This window comes from Podarcis bocagei, assembly GCF_964188305.1.
Source record: "Podarcis bocagei genome assembly, chromosome: 3".
Lineage (NCBI taxonomy): Eukaryota > Metazoa > Chordata > Lepidosauria > Squamata > Lacertidae > Podarcis > Podarcis bocagei.
This window is the reverse complement of record NC_138127.1, coordinates 64,200,704-64,220,019: the sequence shown is the minus strand read 5'-3', so window position 1 is coordinate 64,220,019 and position 19,316 is coordinate 64,200,704. Positions and strand designations below refer to the sequence as shown.

At 41.1% G+C, this 19,316-nt stretch overlaps 1 long non-coding RNA gene across 1 annotated transcript; it reads left to right on the top strand.

Moving 5' to 3' along the window:
• The first annotated feature begins 5,191 nt into the window (after positions 1–5,191).
• Positions 5,192–18,015, top strand: LOC308583829. The gene is made up of 6 exons (XR_014006440.1): positions 5,192–5,311; positions 5,716–5,848; positions 7,590–7,782; positions 9,833–10,001; positions 14,239–14,344; positions 17,859–18,015. It is a non-coding gene; the product is annotated as an uncharacterized lncRNA (long non-coding RNA).
• Positions 18,016–19,316: the final 1,301 nt, after the last annotated feature.

Sequence of the window (19,316 nt, the reverse complement as noted above, 5' to 3'; positions counted from 1 at the left end):
CACAAGGCTCTGCCACTCTGTTTTTCTGTGGTTTGTTTGTTTTTTGTACATAATAGCTGTCTATTTTAATAGCTGCAGAAAGTGAGCCTGTCCAAAATGTTGCCTGTGCAGCTTTGAAGAGCTCTTGACTGTTATCTTGTTAAGCACAGCAGCAGAGGCGTTTGGGTTAAAAAAAAAAAAAGCAGCTAAAAGCTTCATTCAAGTTTTACTTTAAAATCCTATATTGCTCTGCTTTAACAAAACCCAAACAAACCCAAAACATTCTAGACAGTGTCATGTTTTAAGGCCTATCAATACCAAAGACCTGTGAGCTAATGTCTAGATAAGCAGGAAATTCTAGTTAGAAGATTTCATTTGTAGGGCCATACAAGAGCCCATGATTAAATCAGATAATTATGTTCAGATATTTGGGGTTATTGTCTCAATTATGTTTTATAATGGGACTCCATGACAGTCTGGTTTTTCTTCTTTAGAATGTCTGGAGGGCAAAGCTATATATTCAGATAGAAATGAATAATTTTCTTTTTCTAAAAGCAGCCACAGGGAGGGGGAAGTTTGGATCAGGGCTGTAGCACAGGGTGAGAGGGTTCTGCTAATCATTTCACCCACAACTCTTACCTGAATTGCTCTCTAGGATTGCTATTAATGGGAGAGGTAAAACCATAAAGGTGTCATATTGTGACTGCTTTTCCTTGCATGGACAGCAGCAGCTCAGGATTGTGGCAGGGGGCACAGCACAGTGGGGTAGTTGGGAGAAATGGCTTCCTCTCCCCCTGCAGTCCTGATCCTAATAGGGGATGAGTGAGATATGCCTGTTTTTGGAAGAAGAAAACTAAACTGAAAGATCAAATCAGAAATTTCTCACATGATGTCTTGTTTGGTCCTGAGATTAAGAAACAAACGAGATTTACAGGAAATGCAAATGTGCTTGTGTATACAGGGGGGGAACCCTATTGTTTTAAAGTGTGAACTGCTTAACTAACATTTGAAACCTATAATAAGAGGGATATGCAATCCCAGATTGGGAACAATGGTATCTCATTTTGTCAAATGGATTTCATTTCATCATGATCATCAGAGATTTAGTAGCTCTTCTGATTTACCATTAATAAAAGATGTAAATATAGCCTTGCTCAGGCATTATTCTATGTGGCTTGACAAATTTGTGGTAGGGTGGGGTGGGGACAACACAGGGATGCATTCACCAGCCCCATTCTAAATCTGTGTACAGTATGTGTCGTTCCTGCTCATTCTATCCCCAACCTTCCTACTTGGAGCAGGAAACACTAAAGGGGGTTTCTAAGCGTGCTTGAATGTGCTTAGAAGCCTTCTTGCAGCTGGAACCCCTACTAACAAAAGAACCCTCAAGAAGTCTTCCTTTGTGGTATGGCATATTCTAATGCAGAAAATAGTGTTCTGTTAAGTGGCATGTGGAATCCTCATTTTAATTCCATTTCCACCTGAGAAAGGATCAGCAACTTTGCAGCAGCATTAAAAGGCGGCAGTGTGGAAGCAGCCTTAGCTTTTGAGATTATAATTGTGAAGCTCAAACTTTTCTCCAGTGCTACTGTGTACATAAAGGAATGGCACCCTTTCCCCAAAATTGACTCTGTGGCACCACCTACTGCCTCATTACTTCCTCTTTCTGAAACAAGGTACCTTATGTGAGTCCTTTTTTTCTAAACTCTTTGGAAATTGAAGTCCCCAGTCTCTTCCTATGTGATGTGAAGAATCTGATGGGCAAGCATAGCTACCCGAAAATATACGTAGGATAGGACTACTTGACTGTGTTTGGTAAGGATAGCTTAGAGGTAACTGAGAAGATCCCTCTGCAAGTACAACATGCTCAACAAATTGAGTGATCAGACCAATGCATCCTTTGAAAGACCTCTAGTGCAAAACCGTGGCTGCAGTGTTGATACAGCAATAAACACTCACCTACAGCCATGCAACGGGTTTCAGCAGCAGATGCTGGAGAGAAGCAAGGGAAGAGAGCATGAATCTGAGACTCTAGGACTAACAACCAAGCTCCAGAAACGGATTAATAAAGCTTTATGGAATTTTTACAAGCAACCCAGGAAGTGGTTTTCTTACTTGGCCCTATTCTATTTATTTCTTTAAAGTCAGTTCTAAAGTGCTTACCAATTTAAAATATCGCAAAATACAACATAAAAACAATAACAATGTTATGAAAAACAGTATTATAAAAGCAGAAAATCAGTAATAACATGGTGTGATCTTAGAGGGAAAAGTGGGCACTGTTCAACCGCAGCAGCTGAAACATGTTTTGGGTTGTGATGTTTTTCTTTTCATTTTTGCTTTGCCTTAAAAGTCTTGTTAAAAAGTCTTGTTAAAATCGTGTTGCCAGTAATATTCCCTTTATGCTTTGCAAGGTTGTTTTACTGACATTAATCCTTGCTAAATCTCTCCAGGCAACTATAGTGCCTCTGTTAAAAACTCATTTATCATTATAAACTCATTTATCATCGGTAGCAAATTTGCATCTTTTTGCATTGTGCATCTTTGCTGTCCAATTAGTTAGCTCTTCTTATTACTCACAGCTTATTTGTAGTGTGGTTTGTGCAACTGCCAGATGGATTACTGGGGGCTACTTCACATATTACAATTCTCCTTTATGTGAGGCACTGCTGTGTACTAAATTGCAGCTTTGAAACTATGTAAAGCTCCACAAATGCATTCTCACCTGGAAAATGTTAATATATGAAACAGTCCTTACAAGTTGAACATGGTTATACATAAGAAATAAATTTGCCCAAACAAACCCTATAATGTATGCCACATAGAACCATAATTTATGTTAGTCAATTTTCTTAACTAAATATATGAAAGATCCATAACTAGTGTTATTAACTCCCAAGTGATTATCATACAATAACATGTCCTTGCTATAACTGACTTCCTACCTGAACAACCTTTCTTTTTTGTATTATTCTGCACAAGCCAATTCTGTAAATCCAAAGAGCAAAGTGCTAAATTTTACCCATGCCTGCTATCTAATGCACTACCACCAACACTTTTCTTCCAGACAAGACAAAACATAGCTGACAATAAAAGTTAGTTGTTGACATTCTGCCGCCGGAAGTAAGACATTCACCTCCCTCCTGGGAAAGAATAGTCTCCCTGCCCCCCAAACAACATACAGAGATACACACACTTCTGAAAAAGAGGCTGAAGAAGTTAAACACCAGCATGCAAACCATGAATAGAAGATGTTGTTTCTGCTTGGAAGGATAATCTCATTTCTGAGCTCTACTAAGGTGCACGCAGTGAAATAGATGATTATGGACTTGAATAAGTAAGGAGCAAAGGCACATTAATGGCTTTTCATGTTGGAAGTAATTTACAAAGATGCCGACATATCTAGAGGCTATCACTGCTGTATCAATCTACAAAGAAGGCACATTAATCTCTCCACAAACTTCCACATTCATTTTCTGTTTTGTCCATAATATGAAGATGCATTTTCAAAAGGGATGTTCATTAATTTGGGAATGTGTACTGCAGTATTTTGTGTTTCTCTCTTGGAAGATTTGGATTAATTGAAATCAGTGAAATGTAGAAAAGTAAGTTAGAGAGTGTAACGGCAATTAGGTTCACCAGATCCCAAGAAGAAGCAAGCTAGGAAAGATAGCTTGATGTAGTTGTGGATAAGAGAAGGATGCTGTCTGAATGACTTCCCCAATGTGTGGTGTCCTCCAATTAAAAGGTCCGTGTTGTGGGATAACACACTCACAGGCATTTTAATGGGGAGCACTGAGTGCATTTTTAGGGATCCTCACCTGAGCAACCCCATGCTAAAACAGAACAGGAAATGCACTAAATAGTGAATTGTGGCAAGTTGTTATTTCACACTACTATGAGCTTCATGCTGGAGTGCTGGATAATATTCTCTCTTACATTTAGCCACAGGCAAGATGTGGGATTTTGCCACAGCAACTGGGGAATAATGAGGAGTGAAACGAAATGTCTCACATTTACTGCTTGTTTCCAGTTCAAGCATCCCACTCCCAAACCAGAGGAGTGGGTGGATGATAGAAAGCCTCAGAAAAGTCTCATGGGACTAGGCAAGTAGACAAAGCAATGGCAGATGAGATTCTGTGTTGATGTATGCTAAGTGATGCACACTGGGGGAGGGAGAAAACAACCCCCATCACACTTGCACAATGTTGTGTCCTGAATTAACTACTGCAGCTGAAGAAAGAAGCAGATGGCTTCCTGATCAACAATTGTTCAACACAGGCACAACGTTGAATTTTGGGGTGATGCAACCCAGATTTGGTGGATCCCTCTCATTTTGTTACAGCGTCTCCAGTTTTCAGCTTAATTTTCCTGGCGCTTTCTCATTTGGCAGAAGGACACAAAGAATGGTAATTGTGGAAGCAAACACAACTCCTTGGGGTTTGGATTGTGATGTTCCTCTTGAGTTGGTGTTTGCATCAATGCTACTTAACATTTACATCAAACCACTGGGAGAAGCAATCAAGTGGTGTTTTTTTAGATGCTGCTGACACCTAGGTGTGCGCTTCAGTTAATAAATTCTAGAGAGCTGCTTTGTCTTTACTGAGTCAATTTTTGGAAGTGGTGGTCAGTTGGATGAGGGTGGTCAGACTGAAATCTTAATTCAGACAAATCAGATGTGATACTTGTAGGGTCTTCCTCTAAATCTTTAGGGAGAATGTTTACATATCAGTAATAATTGGTCCATTGGAACAGATGTAGGGTCTGAGAGCTTCCCTTGGCATGCCTTTGGATAACCAGGTAGCTACAGTAACTAGAACTTTCCGAGAGAAAAGTAGTATTCAGTCCCATCTGCACAATACATGTAAAGCACTATTATACCACTTTTGTCCTGGAAAGGTCACTTCGGTGCTAACACAGCGCTTTGACTTCACCCCTGGAGGTGCACTCCATTGTCTCTTGAGACGGTTGGATGTCAACAGCAATACCAATTTAACAGTCATGGTTTCCTTCAAAGAATCCTGGGAACTGTAGTTTGTTAAGGGTGCTGAGAGTTGTCAGACCCCTATTCCCCTCCTAGAGCTACAATTCCCAGAGTCAATTTCTCTTCCTAGGGAGCTCTGGGAATCACAGTTCTGTGAGAGGAAAGGGGTCTCCTAACAACTCTCAGCACACTTGAACTATAGTTCCCAGGATTCTTAGGGGGAGCTATGACTGTTTAAAGCGTTATGATACTGCTTTAAATGTATAGTGCAGATGAGGTAAAGTCTCTTGCAGCAAAAACAAAGTAGCTTGTGGACTCTAACCCACCTTTTCAGATGCAACTGATAAAGTAAGCTTTAGTCCATATGCCATAATCAATGTATTAGTTTTTAAAATGCCAGAAAACTCTGTTGTTTTAGACGAACTTTGTAATTTCCGTTGACTCTGTTAATTTGACAAACTTTTTCCTTTGAAAGAGGAAGTCTTGTTAAGTTGTATTCATAACCTTCAGGCATGGGTGCTGTATTGCGCTATATATGAAGCTGCCCCTGGAAGCATCTTGAAAGCTTTAGCTAGTGCAAAATGCAGTTACATGTCTCCTAATAGATGTTGGGAGATACAAATATATACAGCTCCTACTGCATATTTCACTAGCTACCATTCATTCAAGGTGCTGGCATTAACCTTTGAAGCCCTTCATGGATTTGGCCTTTCATATCTCCAAGACAATCTCTCTTTGTATTATCTACCCAGGCCAACTTCAGTCCTCTAATCAGCCCCTGCTTCGTGGACGTGTCCTGCATGAAATGAGAAATGTTGCAGTTAGAAGCAAAACCATCAGCTGCTCCAAGGCTGTGGGATTTCAACCTGGGAGCATCTCTTGCAGGTTTTTGGGACAGATTATAAGCCAGACCTACTTGACTTTCTTTTTAGGTTGGCTGGTTCATTTGTTGGGAGTTTTCCCCTTGGTTGCTGTTCATTTCCTTCTTTGTACTACATTTCCACTTTTTAAATATTTACTATAAACCAGGGGTGTCCAAACTTTTTTCAAAGAGGGCCAGATTTGATGAAGTGAACATGTGTGAGGGCCGACCACAGTTGTTGACCAATTTTTTTAGGATTGAAGTTGCTGATCTTCTTTTAGGATTTTACCCCAGGAAATGAACTGCCACAAGGGCCGGATTAAACCAGACTTTGGACATGCCTGCTATAAACCTTCTTGAGCTTCAAAAGAACAAATGGTACCAATGTCTTGCCTCAGTAATGAACTGGATGAGAGCCAGCAAACTGAAACTCAATCCAGTTAAGACTGAGGCCCTCTTAGTGGGTGGTTTCCTAGACCAAATGGGTGGGAGATCGCCTGCTCTTGATGGGGTTACACTTCCTCTGAAAGAGCAGGTTTGTAGCTTGGTTTTGACCTATAAAGCCTTAAATGGCTTAGGACCGCAATACCTCAAGGACCACCTCTTTCCATATGGCCACCTCTTTCCATACCTCTGGGTATGAGGAGATATATAATTCAGTAATAATAATAATAATAATAATAATAATAATAATAATAATAATAATAATAATAATAATAATACATTCTCAACTTGAGTGCAGTGAATATCTTGTACAACAAATTTTGTCAAACTAGGCATATTATAGCTCTGTATTGTTTGATTGTTGAAATTACTGTTGTCTCTCAAAAACAAAACATAACTGTAAAAAAAACACCCTGGGTACTACTAGTGAATCTCAGCCTGCAGGCCATATGCAGCCCTCCAGGCCAGTCTGTATGGGCCCCAGGACTCTCCCCAAGGCATGCCCCTCTCCAGACTTGTTCCACATGCTACTCAAGAGTTTTTCCCTGGTTGAAATGTTTCCCTGAACTGTGATGCTTCTTGCTTAACTTGATTGAGAGATTTGCTGATGTAGGCATAGAAACCTCTGGCTTTTGCACAGCTAGAGTGCCCCACAATTGTCAGGCCTAGGAAGGTTGTCCTGGTGCCTCTCCAGCTGTTGCCACTTGGTGGAGGACCACCTATGATGTTGCCAAAGGACATGGTTGCTGAGGAGAAAGAAGCCCTCACCTTGCCTTCTATGACATCAGTGAGCTGCCCCTAGGTCTCAGGGTTTGGGATGTTCCTGCCCTGGCAACCCTAGTGAGCAGCTCTGGCTATCCCTTTTAATAAAAGGAGGGGAATCAGGCAAATAAGTAGCATTGCCTTTTGTATCATTTTATTGTGCCTAAATGTGCAGGCACCCCTGACAAGAGGCACTTTGTTCATCTGGCTCTCTGCTTGTAGCATGCTAGTCTGGATTATGGGGTTGATTTTCAGAAGAGCATTCTGGTGTTAACAGAATCCTGTTTTCACTCTGTGTTTTTAATAGCTGTGAGGTAGGCATACAATTCAGCAAGTTTTAGGATTCAGTGATGTAGAAAATAAATTTGTGAAATGGCATAAACACAGAGAGAGGAAAATAGCACTTCTCTTGAGTAAGATGATTTTCCAGAATTACTGAGGTTTCTGATTCTATGAGACTATCAAAACTTACCAGGGGTTAAAGCTAAAAAGACATAACTAAGAGTAATTCATAAAATCCTTGGATATACAGTAAGCTGCATTTCCCCCCCTATCCAGGCTGACAGCCAGATTTGAGTGTGCTTGTGGCAAAATGATAATTACACTCTCAGTCAGAAGATACAAATTGAAAGGAGGCATCCTGCCATCTTCTGCTCAACTCACTTTTGCCATTTGCCAGCTTCATTTGCAATAACATTCTAACAGCACCAAAAAAGTCTCACAGAGTTCCATGGATATTAATTACTCCCAGGTAAGTGGGTATAGGATTGCAGCCTCAATTAGCTTGTGCTTTTGGTGGAGAACTTTCAAGGACAAGCCCACTGGAAACTGAATTGTCAGTGAAGATTTTTTAAAAAAACACAATCAGTTACACACAAATTTGAAGAACGTTTAACATATCTTGAGCTAAGAACCACCTGAAAGGGCACACCTCAAGCTTTACCTGTCTCTTTAAAATAAAATAAAAACCATCTTCATCTGAATTTGTATTTTATGGATTCCTGTGTCTCATCACCACTCTGAACATCTTGAAAATCCTGCATGATCCAGGTGCCTCTCTCTTCAAGTCTGAAACCTCCCTTTATAAACTGTAGCACAGGGTATTTAGCTCATCTCCCTCAACTTGGTGTTCTCCAGATAATTTTGGATTGCAATTCCCATTAGGTTTTTTTAAAAAGGTAGCTAAGGTAAAGTACCCCTGGACAGTTAAGTCCAGTCAAAGGCGACATGGGGTTGTGGCGCTCATTTCGCATTCAGGCCAAGGGAACCAGTGTTTGTCCACAGACAGCTTTCCGGGTCATGTGGCCAGCATGACTAAACCACTTCTGGTAAAACTAACACCGTGACAGAAGCCAGAGCGCACAGAAACGCCATTTACCTTCCTGCCACAGTGGTATCTATTTACTTGCACTGGCATGCTTTTGAACTGCTAGATTGGCAGGAGCTGGGACAGAGCAACAGGAGCTCACCCCGTCGCAGGAATTTGAACCACCAACCTTCTGATCAGCAAGCCGAAGAGGCTCAGTGGTTTAGACCACAGTGCCACCCGCCCTCCCATTAGCCCCACCCAGTATCTGGAGGACACCTGGTTGATGATGGCTAGTTTACATTACACACACACACAAAAATTCTGTGTATTTTTTGATATGCTACTTTCAGATTGCTTCCCTTCTTCTTTAACCTTTTATCTTATAGTTTTTGGTTTCCAAATGACAACCAGGGCTTGTTTTGTGCTTTGATACCCCAAATATAATTATCCCGCACATCAATGCCTTATTCAACCTACTGGAAAGATGAAAGTGGAGGTGAAGAGACCACAGATCGGGCTTTGCACTTCTCTATCTGTCTCTCCAATATACTTCCTTTTTTTTAAATGACCTGCTGCAGAGATTTGTTGTACTCTTGTATAATCGAAAGAGACAACTTGATAATATCAATGACTGCCAACGTGATCTATTCACAAGAAAATGTAGAGTGGCAGGAAATATCACTACAACAGCAGATTCGTTGAAGTTGCATGCAAACTGTGCTGCACTACTAACATGGAAATGGAACAAGTGCTTAGGAACCCAATACTCATCTCTTCTATTGTGCAGCTTGAAGTGTGGGGGCAGGGGGGGCGGGAATCCGATAGTGGAGTTGGGTGACATTACTAGACATGGCATCTTACATGCCACAGGTGAGCATCAGGAATGGATTGCTGCGTTCTCAACCTTGTATTTTTAATTTGTTTTCATTTTTATGCAAAGAAAGAATGAAACATTTAAAATATAGAATACAGTGGTACCTCGGGTTAAGTACTTAATTAGTTCCGGAGGTCCGTTCTTAACCTGAAACTGTTCTTAACCTGAAGCACCACTTTAGCTAATGGGGCCTCTTGCTGCTGCTGTGCCGCCGCACAATTTCTGTTCTCATCCTGAAGCAAAGTTCTTAACCCGAGGTACTATTTCTGGGTTAGTGGAGTCTGTAACCTGAAGCATATGTAATCTGAAGCGTATGTAACCCGAGGTACCTCTGTACAGAAGTAATAAAACTGAGCCAACCACCCATGGCTCTTGAATATACTACAATAGCGTGTAAGTTTCTGTTTTAACCATCTTGGTAACAGAGTTAATAACTACCGTATTTTTCCGTCTATAGGACGCCCCCATGTATAAGACGCCCCCTATTTGGGGGGACTCATATTTAAGAAAATGGGGGAGATGTATCCGTGTATAAGACACCCCTAATTTTTGACATTTTTAAGGGGGGAAACCTAGTCTTATACATGGAAAAATACAGTATTTTCCTTTCACTTCCAGGCATCCTGGGGAGAAAACCATGCAGAGGACAAGGTTGTCACTAACATTACAGGGATGTATCAAAACAAATTGTTTTAAGCAGACTGAATTTAATGATTTCCATATTTGCTAAACTGTCAAGAATGGGGTTTGTTCTAGTGAAGGATGCGGTTCACAAAATGCCATTCAAGTAAGTGTGATCTAGTTTATTTCTTATTAATAATTGTTAGTATTTTACTCAACATTGTTATTAGTGCTGTTAGTATGTATTTTCACAGGAAATCTTCCTTTTCATATGTATTATACATATAATTAAATGCACATGTGTATGTTTAAATTAATTACATGCATTTAGGAGAGATTTACATAAATCTTGCACCAAATATTGTGTGAAGTGGAGTTTGTACATCGCTAACAGTCCTCATAAAGGACGTGGGTGGCACTGTGGATTAAACCACAGAGCCTAGGGCTTGCCGATCAGAAGGTCGGCGGTTCGAATCCCCACAATGGGGTGAGCTCCCATTGCTCGGTCCCTGCTCCTGCCAACCTAGCAGTTCGAAAGCACGTCAAAGTGCAAGTAGATAAATAGGAACTGCTCTGGTGGGAAGGTAAACGGCATTTCCGTGCGCTGCTCCGGTTCGCCAGAAGCGGCTTAGTCATGCTGGCCACATGACCCGGAAGCTGTACACTGGCTCCCTCGGCCAATAAAGCGAGATGAGCGCTGCAACCCCAGTGTCGGCCATGACTGGACCTAATGGTCCCTTTACCTTTATTCTCAGCAAAGCAGCGGCTGCTCTTTTGTTAACCACTGTCTCCTTACATCTTTTCTTCCAGGAGCAATGAATTAAACATGGACACGCCATTTACAACAACCAATGCAGGCGAGAATGTTTGCATGAATGGCTCTAACTAAGGGTGGCATGCTAAACTAGCCAGTCAAAGAACCAATTTTAATTAACTTCCAGCAGCTCATCCTAAATATACCATCCCTTTTCATTTTAAAAATAGCTATTGAGATGACTTTCACAAATGTAAATTCAGTGGCATAAAAGAAAGGGCAGGTGCCCTTGTCTAAATCTGAGCTGTGCTAATTTTGGATTACTAAAGGCGGTCTTGGTTAGGAGGATGCTGCTCTTGTGACCTGTGTAGTGGGAAAAAATCACTTATCAAAACCTTCATAAAAGCTGCACTGGCAACAGACATTCAGAATAATTGCTTGGCAATTAACATTTGGTGGTATTTATGTTCCATAGAGATATTTCTTGCGGTACTGGAAATCTGAATAACATTATTCTGTTCACATCATAATTTTCTCATAATCTCAGTGCCATCTTTTATAAGGGAGCTTTCATGTCTTGCATTTAAATAATAGATTTTTCGTCCCCAACTCTGACCTTTGCATTTATCCTTTGTTATCTTAAATTAGGTTCTTTCAAGCAGAGGTGTAACTTGTAATGACTCATTGTTTGCAGACCTACCACACAGGAAGACATTTATAACTCCTGCTTAGCAACAGTAAAGATGATATATTAAGATCATTTTGCTAATGCTCAAATGAACCTTATCCACAAATGAGAGCGGTGCTTAAGTTCAGAGGCACACTAAGCTTTTGCACGACAGATTTAAGGTTTTCCTCCTCTAACCTTGAGAGATTTACAGGCTAAGATCATAGCAAGCTGCCACAAAAACCACTTGTTATGATGCAGCAACTTTTCATAGAATCATAGAATTGTAGAGCTGGATGGGACCATGGAGTCTTCTAATCCAAACCCCCCTGTATGAACTTAAAGCTAGAAATCTGGATGAACCATGGGCTGCCAATGCAGTGTCCATGGGCACACCCACAGATGCCTTCCCTGGTAGCCACAACACCCTGTCCCTTCTGTCCCCACCCCACCCCGCAAATTAGACACGAAATGTCTTTTATTGTATTCCATTTATGAAACACTTCTCATAAGGCACCCCAAAGCAATAAATATAATGAACATGTATAAAACTGTGTGTGTGTGTGTGTGTGTGTGTGTGTGTGTGTGTGTGTGTGTGGAGTTAAAGCAATTACACACACACACACACACACACACACACAGGTAAAGGACCCCTGCACAGTTAAGTCCAGTCAAATGTGACTATGGGGTTGCAGCGCTCATCTTGCTTCAGGCCAAGCGAGCCAGTGTTTGTCCACAGACAGCTTTCCGGGTCATGTGGCCAGCATGACTAAACAGCTTCTGGTGCAATGGAACACTGTGACAGAAACCGGAGCGCCGTTCACCTTCCCGCTGCAGCGGTACCTATTTATATACTTGCACTTTTGTGCTTTTGAACTGCTAGGTTGGCAGAAGCCGGGACAGAGCAATGGGAGCTCACCCCGTCGCCCTTCTGATCGGCAAGCCGAAGAGGCTCAGTGGTTTAGACCACAGTGATACACACACACACACACACACACACACACACACACACTATAGCCACTAGAAGGCTTTTCTCAAAGGGTTTGTGGGGCTAGAGGGTATACTGTGTGTATTTGGGTGCATGTGTACACGACACTTTTTCTAATTTAAATTGGCTGCAAAAGGTTGGCAACCCCTGGGTTAGGCCCTTAGAAGTTGCTGGATGAATGGAAGTAAACAACAAATGTAACTTTCCCCACAGGTTATTCAGTTATTCTTCAAGGTTTATCTTAGGTAACCAAAACATCCAGACTGAAGAACCAAAACGGATATGGAAAGGCAAATGGATCAACTTGGATCAGCACACCTTGCTGCTGGAAGCACCTTACAGTGTGACTAGGGTGGAATCTACACACAAATAAAAAACGTTCTGAAAATGCTTCTTTTTAAAGTACTTTTAAAAATACATTGAATTTTCCATAAGGCTCACCATCGCCATCTAATGTCACATTGTATATATTGCATGTAAGACTCACTTAAAACGTTTTATTTGCAGCTGTATAGCTAAGTCAATTTCTCCTGATATGTGATTGAAATGACTGGGTCATCCCCTCCCTAACAGAAACTTATCCAGTCCCTCTAAAAGTTTCCTAACAGAGAGGTTTCAGCAACTCCGAGGAACATGCTAAATTGCCCAACTATTCCTACAGTTAAAGCACATCAGCCTGACACATTTGGAAGAGGATTAATCTGTACATCCAATCTCAATTCAGTCTATAATTCCCTCATGGCTCTATCCCTTGCTGATCATCACCCACCTATCTTAAAGGCTGTGCTCCCTACAGTTCAGGAAGTTAACTGTGTCCTTCATGTTGTTTAGAATTCACCAAAAACATATGAATGAAACGGAAATTTGAACACACATGTATTCAGCAGCATATAAGCCCTTCTGAAATTTTTGAGATTTAAATATCTATAAATGTTTGATTATTTCTGGATCTGAAGTAAATTCGATTTTTCTTACAAAAGATGTACTTTGAAAAAATACCAGAAGCACAACATAACTGCTGAAGAGTAGAACTCATTAGACTGACAGTAAACATCAAGCTCTTGGTATTCATCCTTTTCTTATGGCAAGCTGAGAAACATGAGTGCAGTAGAGCAGGAGCTGGCATTCTCTACCATCTAGAATATGCATTGCTAAGCTTCCTGTAATAACATGTATTATTCAATAACAACAAGTTTTACATCACAGAATTCAGATTTTTCACACAAATGGTAAGAAAATGTGAATAATGGATCTCAGTTGTCAACTTGCGTTTAGACACTAAAATAAGAGGTTTGTACAATAAATAAATGATAGCTATGCATGCACTATGCTTTTTATATATATATAAAGAGTAAATCTTGATCGGTAGTAGCATGTACCCTTGCAATAGCAATATTATACTCTAGCCAGCACTTCTTCCCTTTGCAAAGGTGGGTTCTCAACTCGGCACACACCTCCTGGCTGGCTGTATCTGGCATGGCTAGTTAACGGTGCCTACTTTGTGGCTCAGGTCCTCCTCCACAGTAGATCACTTTAGCTGACTAACTGGAAGAGATAGGGTTGGTCCACTCTGGTCCACACTTGAGCCCTAAATTGGGACTTGGGCTTCATATCAGCTAAGCATATTGGCATTCCATTTAAGAGTTGATTGACTTGGGCCAAGCCCCATCTTGAATTGCCTAAGAAGCTGGCTCCTCGATTGGCCTTCATGTTCTACCCTGAGCGTGGCTTCTCCTGGGAGGAAATAAACATCTCAACTTGTGGCACCGAGAAGGCATCATATTGATTATCAGTACATTCTGAAAGTGCTCTGTACCACCCACGCTCACATAAATCGATAGAACAGGACATGATGTAACAGGACTTATGTAAGTATGCATATCACAGCTCCACTGTGTAAAACTGTACTTGTGTTATGCTCCTTTGACTTTCTTTCTGTACCTCAAGGATTGAATACTCACCCCCCCCCCTAGTTAAGCCTCTCTGTTTTATAGGGAGTACAGATGCTAAACTGATCCTGAGCTACAATCAGTGTGTTGCTCCTGGCCTTGTCTTTCTGGGATTCCTGAACACCAATAATCCGTTCCTTATTCCTGAAGGGTAATAATTGATCACCAAGGGTGCACTGCTTAGATGTCATGCGTTAATTTACACCTGCCTCTCCTTCCAGCACATGAAGTGTAAGCATCCATACTCCAGCAAAGATTTGCCACCTTCTACACTGTTGCTGACTGGAATGGTGATGGTTCTAACTCCTGTAAATAAGTCATCCATCTCTAAGGCATAACTGTGGCTCACTTAGGCTCAATTGCATGGGCTGGCACCAATGTGGTAGGGAAGAATTGTGCCAATACAGTGGAAGAATTATGTGGATCGTAACTAGTACTCTTGCAATAGCAATGTTATTGCAGTTTTCTTATCACAGCAGTTGAAACTTACATCACAATGCTATGTTTGCATATCCAAGGTCCACCCATTCCCAGAATATTCCTTGTGCATGGAGGCATGGTGGGTAGAAGTGTCAGAATGAGTGAAAAAAATGTGGTAGTAGTGATCCACAACATGCTCGAATCCTCACGGCGGGGTGAGCTCCCGTTGCTCGGTCCCAGCTCCTGCCAACCTAGCAGTTCGAAAACACAAAGTGCAAGTAGATAAATAGGTACCGCTCCGGCAGGAAGGTAAACTGCACTTCCGTGCGCTGCTCTAGTTCGCCAGAAGCGGCTTAGTCATGCTGGCCACATGACCCAGAAGCTGTACGCCGGCTCCCTCGGCCAATAAAGCGAGATGAGCACCGCAGCCCCAGAGTCGGCCACGACTGGACCTAATGCTCAGGGGTTCCTTTACCTTTACCTTTAACACAACCTTACTTCACACAACCCCATTGAACATGCAAACAGCAACACAGTGAACATAAAAAAATATACTCATAACTTGTATGCAAGATGATGTCTCCAAAAGAAGTCTGGGAACCATAGTTTGTTAAGGGTGCTGGGAACTGTAGCTCAATGAGGGGGGAAACTACAATTCCCATGATTCTTTGCGGGGGTGTAAAGTGATTTAAATGTGTGTTGGATTTAAATGTGTGGCATGGAAGTGTCATTGGCTCTTTAGGATGCAGTTAAAAACCTAGCTGAAATTTATGAAATTCAGTGCTACATATAAAGCACTGCAATAGTCTAACTGGGACATTAGCAGATCATGGGTCTCTACTTATCCTTTTTTGAACTGGCCATCAAAAATATTAAACACATTTATTGCATTAAATTATAACATATTCCATGATGTTTCAGACAAAAACTGAAACTACAAATACAAAGAAAATTGTCTTTTATTCCAAGTCAGGCCTCTTAGACCACATTTTTAATGTTAAAAAAAACAACCAATATAAGGTAACCATATACTGAAAATTTTGCATTGGACTTTTATTTCTTCAGACTTTCACCAGAATGGAATAGAATTTAAATATGAATTTATTCATCACACCAATAGACTTGGAATTACTTTACATAATTATATGATTTATAGGCCTCAATAACCCTATTCAATCCAAAGACTTTCTCTAACAAGGGTGGTGTGATTAATAGTAAATGGAATACTGTTAACAATAGTATTTGACTTTAGAATTTGAAGTTCAATATACTGATTATGTTTCAACAATATTAATGGACTTTTGTTAGGTCTCTGCAAATAGCAAACCCCTATTCTTGCAAGATAGAATGATAGACTTTCCAAATGTAAAGGTTAATGAAAATGTGAGCAAAATAAAGCCCACGAATCAAAAGAGCACAGAGTTCTTTTCAATGAACTCTCCTTTCTTTTGAACGGCTAATTGGCGGGTGCCATGGCTGACTAACTTGCATATTAAAAAAAAATAATGGGGGAGCAACCACCCTGGGAAGTCATGGTGCTAGGAAGAAAAAGGAGGAAGTACGGGTGTCCAGTCTTTACACCTGGTCATTCATCTGCACAAGATGTGAAGATTAAAGACTGCCTTGTCTTCTTTCTTCAAAAGCTGACAACTTTTCAAAGAACAAATATCTGGTTATTATAGCCAGGGCTCAGGTCATGAGACTCCTGTTGTCCAGTGGCCACCACCCTTTGCCATAGAAGCAACTTGCCTGGTGAAGCAGAGTCACAAAGAAGGAGGAGGAGGAGTTTGGATTTGATATCCCGCTTTATCACTACCCAAAGGAGTCTCAAAGCAGCTAACATTCTCCTTTCCCTTCCTCCCCCATAACAAACACTCTGTGAGGTGAGTGGGGCTGAGAGACTTCAGAGAAGTGTGACTAGCCCAAGAAGCTGCATGTGGAGGAATGGAGACGCAAACCCGGTTCACCAGATTACAAGTCTTACCACTCTTAACCACTACACCACACAAAGCTATCTTCCTGGCAGTGGGGTTGTTGCTGCTGCTACCAGGACAGTGAGGGGTGAGATGGGATGGCAGGGAGTCTGGTATATTGCAAGGCACCATGGCCTGTGTTGAGATCTAGGCAGTAATGCCTGCACTCTCCTCTCAGAGGCTCTGCTGCATCAAAATGCCCGCTTTACCTGAATCCATATTTTTTAATTTCACCTTTGATCTTGATGAGAGATTTTTCCCCCCTCCACAGTTCCACTAACGGGATGCTGGACTAAATGGGCCACTTGCCTCATCCAGAAGGATCATCTTATGTTCTTAATAATTTCAGTGTGTTCTATAAAAACTCATAAAAGTTGTAGCATTGCACTGTTACCTCCAGTGATTTGCTGAGAGGAAAACTATAATCTTTGCTTGGCTCTTCATCCTGAAGAAGAATATTACAAACGGGAAGCTGTATTTAGTTATAGCTCAACTTGAGCCACAAATCTAACGATAAGCTAGGCGGAAAGGAGCTACAGCTAATGATGACATCAATCTTCATAAAAGCCCCAAGAGGCTTTATTTAAGTCTTTGAAACTGCATTTAGCTGCCCTGATGTATATGTACTTTCTATTAAAGCAATGTAAGGAGACGATGACTCATACTACCCAGATCCCGCATCAGGATGACATCCATAATATAGTTCTGAAAATAAAATAATAGCTGCTTCATCCAGTGATAATATGTGGAACAACTGTTTCATTCATGCAAACCCACAGTGGATTTGTCACAGTGCATCTCGTGCAAAGATCAGTACTGGAAGCCACTGTGGAGCAGACAACCCAAATTCCCTGGTCCATATTTGGCCCCTCTAAACAGGACAGATGATTGTGCATCTCCTACCCATAATGGGCATCACATACCCTTACTAAAATGCTCTAGCACACAGCCCCAGAAGACAGTGTGTGTGTGTGTGTGTGTGTGTGTGTGTGTGTGTGTGTGTGTGTGTTTTGACAATGAAAAATCAGTCTTTTGTTCATCAGCCTGGAACTGATGCAAAGGTTTTTTTGTAATTACACTCTAAGATAAGCTAAGAAGTGCTGTAGGCATACCGATGGTTGTTCTTACAAAGCAGTGAGTGGCTTTATTGAAAAAACGGCATTACTCGATGGCCTCAGGTTGTTTTTACAGTTGCTGATGGCTTGCATTAATAATCATTGCCAATCTTATTTCCTTCTGAGACCTCCGTTTTTAATTATTGTTTTCATATAGAAAAGGATAAGAGAATGATCCTGGAAGCTGCAGAAATCTTTGCCTCTGGACTAGCTCAAACTCATTCCTGCTTATTCTTTGTCCACTGTTATTGTCTATGCATAATAGCATTTATATGTTGTAGAAAACCAAAAAAAGCAGCCAAATAAACAATCAATGCAACCCAATAGATGAACTGTTTATTTGGGAAACTATGGTCAGGCCTCCTTTCTCTTGATGTCATAGTGTCTCTAGATGAAGCGTGACCTTTCAGCAAGTCATGAGGTAATTTTGTCAAGAATGGAAATGAAAAAGTGATAATCCTACCATTTGACATATTCAGATGCCCCAACTACTTTAGGGTGGGAGACCTCATCTTATGTTAGCTCAGGCATCTGTATAAACACCGAGGTTAGCACGATCCAGCCAAAGTTGGCTGGGATTCGGGAACTTGTTTAACACTTTCCCATTAAAATCAATAAGATTTTTTTAAAAAATTAAGTTTGGCCAGCTTGTATCCTGTGTTTGTTATTGGGAGGCATCTTTGTAGTGCACATTATAACCTTTTCCTAAATACTTGTTTTGAAAGACTCTGATCACTTTCCTGACTTTGGGCTGGAGTCAACTAAGTAGTTTTGGTAGCAGGATCCAGCCCAAGGGCTCCCACTAGCCCACCAGGGCTTCCCCACCATCACATGCCCCCTCAATTTGCTCTGGGGAGTCAGGAGAACCCCTAGAACAGCACATAGGGAGGTAGAAGCGAGGTCGTTCTATCAGACCAGATGGAATATTTGTTTTAGGGTGCTGTTGAATTTCTCCCAATAAATCGAGTGGTACAGATACAACACTGTCAATTCTGAGGATAATTTCACACATTTGTTTTCCAATGACCTTTACCTTTGTTTCAGAAAAACATATATCTTAAATTTAAAATGGGGGTTTTAAAATGGGATGGAGGGTGGGGAATGTACCTTGGTTTTAGCCTTTTGTAAGTGTCGTTATATTTTGCTTAGATCTTGTTAGATCTCTGCATCCATTCTAATTTCTTGTGTTGAGCTGGTTGCTTGTGGGAAAATCTAATTGAGGGCAATGTAGTTCACCTACAGAACCGCTGCATCAGCACCATGTCACGAATAATTTTATTATGACAGCATCACAAAGCAAACCCACAGACCACACTCTCCTTGCAACTTTACATTGCGTTCAGCCACACTGGCTAATCCCAACAAGCAAAAGACAAGGGTGTGCTGCTGTGCAGAGCCCGGTTTGACACATATGTAGCAGGTCAGAGAACATGATGCGGGTTTTATGATGACAGGAAGTAGCTAAACTCCAATCCTGGATTTCTCGTTTGTGTCACCTAGAAGCTACAGTATTTGTAGAAGGTCTGAAGAGCTACAAAACATAGTGCAAACTTGGTTAATGCAATCTGCTCCACAGTGTGAAATTGCTTCATATTGTGAAAATGCACTGGTTTAT